General features: G+C 34.8%; 1 pseudogene; it reads right to left on the bottom strand.

The window, feature by feature from the left end:
- Positions 1–231: 231 nt before the first annotated feature.
- LOC107594397 (glucose-6-phosphate isomerase-like) overlaps positions 232–4,748 on the bottom strand; it is an 8,846-nt pseudogene continuing 4,329 nt past the window's right edge.

The raw sequence follows: 4,748 nt of genomic DNA, 5'->3' as shown, positions 1-4,748 counted from the left end.
TAGATAGATAGATAGATATCATAGACATATAACAACTCTAATCAAATTGACAAAATCACAACAAAATTACTAACCAAAATTAAAGTGAAAACAGAAAATATAAAATCCGATTGAAAAACGCTCTTCTTATATTATTTATTATTATATATTATTATATCAATGATACTAAAACAACACTGAACACTGTTTGATGATATAGTATTCTATAGGAATCCTAGCCAAAGTCGCAGAAATTGTGCAAAGTGATTTATTTCGGGGGGAAAAGACTCCAACATGTGATGAATACAGAAACCTTCTTGCAGTAAACTGAAAAACACAAGGTGCTTCAGATGAGGGATTTTTCACAGAGTTCAGTGTAAAAAGAAGATAGTAATATCTCTGATTTAGCATGTTTTTATTTAGCATAATTCTAGATTAACAAATAAATGCATGTTTCAATTGTCAGATAAAATGACACTACATTACACTTTCAAAATGTTTGGCTACAGTGCTTGGGTTTTGGGGTGCAGGTGATTCTGGGTAAAGGTGAAGCTTCTCTTCATGGTTCATTCAAGCAAAGTTCTTCTTGAGGAAGCTGATGAGGCCGTTGGTGGATGAATCGTGAGAAGTGACCTCCGCTGAATCCTGAAGCTCCGGTTCGATCTTCTTTGCCAGCTGTTTCCCGAGCTCCACTCTGAAATAAAAACCAATACAAATAATATAGGCATATTTAAAATAAAATAAACAAAAATGACAAAAAAACAAGCAAACAAACACAAAATTACTAAAACTTTAAATTAAATTTAAAAGTGAAAACGGAATACAAAAATAAAAACTAATAGTATGTGAATGACACTAAAATAACACTGGTCTGGTAATAAAATTACTTTATCTACTTAACAGATTTAACCCATTAAACTTGTGTAGGATCAAAAATAAACGCATTTATTATATAAATAAATTCATTGTTTTATTAACTAAATCTACAACTGAAATAAAGATTTTAAAAACTATATGCACATTTAAAAACTAACTAAAATTACATTGATAAAGTTAAAATTAAAATTAAAACGAATATATATATATATATATAATATAAAAGATTATTTAAAATATTAATAAAAACTATAATAAACACTGGCTTTAACATGCTAGGATCAAAAATACATTAGTTTGGTTTCATTAACATTCCTAAGATCATTTCCTGATTTTTATTTGCTACATTGGACGACTCACCCCCACTGATCAAAACTGTTAATTTCCCACATGACGCCCTGAATGAAGATCTTGTGTTCATACATGGCTGTAAAGGGAGGTCAAAGGTCAAAGGTCAGGAACCTGCACATCAGATGATATCTAATACTGTACAGCATCACCAAACCATTTGAGACGCACCAATCAGAACGCCCAGAGTGTACGGAGACAACTTTTTGAAGATGATGGAATTTGTTGGCTTGTTTCCTTGGAAAACCTGGACAGAGACGCAGGGATGATGTTACCAGGAAAGAGCTTCATGCAGAGATGAATGTTAATAACAGCTACGTGTATCTGTGTCAGCAATGAAAATAAAAATATTAAACATAAAAAAATACCTTTTTTCATTCTGATTTTGTTTCAAAAAGTATTTATGCCAGTCTGATCAAATCACGCGGCAAGATGAAGATTGTTGCATATGATTCATTTATGATGAGCAGATTGCATTGTCAGATACATTCTCTCCTCTCAAATGCATGTTTCGATAAATGTGAGTATTGCATGTATATAGAAAGTCTGCACACTGTGCGTATTATTCATATGCATACTGCAGAATTAGTAGTTGGGTAGAGTTTATGGGGTACAGTGTGTTTCGTGTGCTGTAGGGGTCAGTATAAACCAGCACTTGACTTCATATTCTCACTTTGTGTGGCAGAATTTTCTCTAGCTTGTCTCCGCTCAGTCCTCCGGCCTCCAGCTCTTTCTTGGCCTCTTCTGTCGTCTTTCCCTTCATCAGCGCCTCCGTCTGCGCCAGGAAGTTCGCCACCAGGATCTGCACAATATAGATTTAATAAAACAGAGCAAAGCAGTGTTAATGTTGTCAAATTCATCAGTTATGATTCAAATTCAATGTAAGCTGTAAAGCAGCTCTACAGAAGACAATAGTGCCATTATTCAACTCAATTCAGTTGTTAATTCAGTTCAATAACAGGGTCTACAGAAAACATGATGCATCACATACTGGAAGTTTATCTCTGCTACTAAAAATGAAAAAGGTCATTATGACTTTATATCTCACAACTCAGACTTTTACCCCACAATTCTGAGTTAAATCTCACAATTATGACATTTTTCTCAAAAATTGCAGTTTATATCTCACAATTCACTCCCCCCCACAATTTTGAGTTTATATTTCACAATCATGACATTTTTATTTTTTACAATTTGCAGTCTATATCTAAAATAATAAGTTTATATTATTTAAGTTTATATCTCAAAATAATGAAATTTTTCTCACAATTCTGAGTTTACATCTCACAGTTATGACATTTTTCTTACAATTTATATTTCACAATTCTGACTTCTTTTCTCACAATTCTGGGTTTATATCTCAAATTTCGGACTTTTTCCTCACAATTATCAGTTTATATCTAAAAATTGTGACTTAAAAAAAAAAAATCTCACAATTCAGACTTTCCTGGTAATTGTGACTTTGCAAATTTATATCTCGTAATTCTGAATTTATAACCAGCAATTCTGTTTTTTTTCTCTCTCTCAGAATCGCAAGAAAAAAGTCACAATTATGAGAAAAAACACAATAACCTCTCTTAAGGCCCGTTCACACCAAGCACGATAACTATAAAGATAACGATAAAGATATAGTTCTAAAAATCGTTCTCAATATTAAAGAATAGCATAGTTCACACCACAACTATAACGATAACGATACAGAGGAACGATAAAACACTGACAGCCAATCAGAATCCATCTTGCTGTAACGAGCTCGAGAATTTAAAGTGGTAGACGAGCGTGCGCTTTAGAATAAACAGACGATATCGTTCGCTGGTGTGGACGCTAATATCGTTATCTTTATAGCTATCGTTCTTGGTGTGAACGGGGCTTTACTCTCTCTCTGTCTATATACTGTATAGATAGAGAGATACTGTAAATAGATAGATATAGATTTATAAAACGGAGAGCTCCGGTCATTACTCTACAAACACACACCTTTGTTTACTTCTGTGTGTTGCTCGGCATCCACTTTGTTGGAACCACAACCGTTTCTGAGGAACTACATTGTTTGGCGGAAGAATACTGTTTTTATTAATATCATTACTTTTTATTTGCTTCGTTTTGTTCTGTGAAACCTTGCTACGTATATGGAATAACCGTTTTATAAAAGCAATAAGCCCCGTGAAGCCGTGGTTTACAGTGAATTTAGAACAGCTAAGGGGTTTTAGGCACAACGCAGATTTTTCTCGATTGCATGAAACAATTTTCCATTTTCTCACAACTATAAACACAATCACAAAACTACACACCAACTTATGCAAACTTCACACTTCCAGGTCAAAGTCAAACATTTTAGTCATAAACACGTTCTCTTTTGTCAGACTCAAACTTTGGCCTCAGATGACACGCAAACCTGTCAAATACACAGACTATTTTCCTGCCTAGAGAACACTAGTGAGATCAACTCAAAACACTGCTACAAAAAAAAATCCTTTTGGGAAACAGGAATCATTCTGCGAGTCAATGTCTGTTACAGTATGCAGCATAAATAGAGTGGTGCAGATACAGTAAAATTCAGCAAAAAAAAACTTTAAGAAAAGTTTACTTGCATTACACTACTGTAAAGTGATCTTACAGTAAACCAAACATCAGAATATACAGTAAACACAACTGGAATATCCTGCCAGTTACTGTAAATAAATAAATACAGCATCCAATGCCAAGTTGCATTACAGTATTGGTAATATCCTTATTTTTATACTATAGCAGTTTCTTAGTCTTATGACAAAAAACTTTCTCTACCTCCCCTAGACAGTCGACTCTCAGTAGAATGGACAATGAACAGAATGAAAGCAGGCATATAAATGCACAGGTTAAATAGGTAAATTACAGTAACAAGACATATGTGAACATAATCAGTAAACATAGTAACAAAGGACATATTCAGAAAGCAAAGCCCAATGCACAAATACAGTACATGTACAGTACAGTACATGGTTAAACCTGTGCAAAATGATGCTGTCTTTGTGTAGAGTTTTGTAGAAAACACTGAGCAAATTGGAACATGTGTGAAAGCAGGTGAAATGTGTTAAAGGTTTTGAGAAACACGTCTTTGTTCCGATAACTGTATGAAAGGTTTGGAAAATTGTGCCAGATGAATCAGTTATAGTGTGTTAGCAACTGAGAAAAACTGTATAAGTTGACTGTAAACCACGGGCGTATTGTTCTTGGGGCGTATTGCTTTAATATCCCATGGCAGAAATAAGCTGCCTTAGATTTGAGCCACATCATGTGATTCATCGCTGTATCGCGGTACCTTGTGGTGGAGGTTGTTTCTGATTGGATGTTGAGACTGGGCAGGAATGAGGAAGTCAGCAGGAACCATACGAGTTCCTGTGGAGGAGACAGAAGGGTCAGACAGACGCTTCTCCCACCAAAACACACACACACACACTCACACACACACACACACACACACACACTCACACACACACAGGTTTGTTTTTGTGAAAAGTGGGGACTCTCCATAGGCGTTTAGGTTTTTATACTGTACAGACCGTATA

Source organism: Sinocyclocheilus grahami, unplaced genomic scaffold (genome assembly GCF_001515645.1).
Source record: "Sinocyclocheilus grahami isolate Dianchi unplaced genomic scaffold, SAMN03320097.WGS_v1.1 scaffold182.1, whole genome shotgun sequence".
Taxonomy (NCBI): Eukaryota; Metazoa; Chordata; class Actinopteri; order Cypriniformes; family Cyprinidae; genus Sinocyclocheilus; species Sinocyclocheilus grahami.
This window is presented reverse-complemented; position numbering and strand designations above follow the sequence as displayed.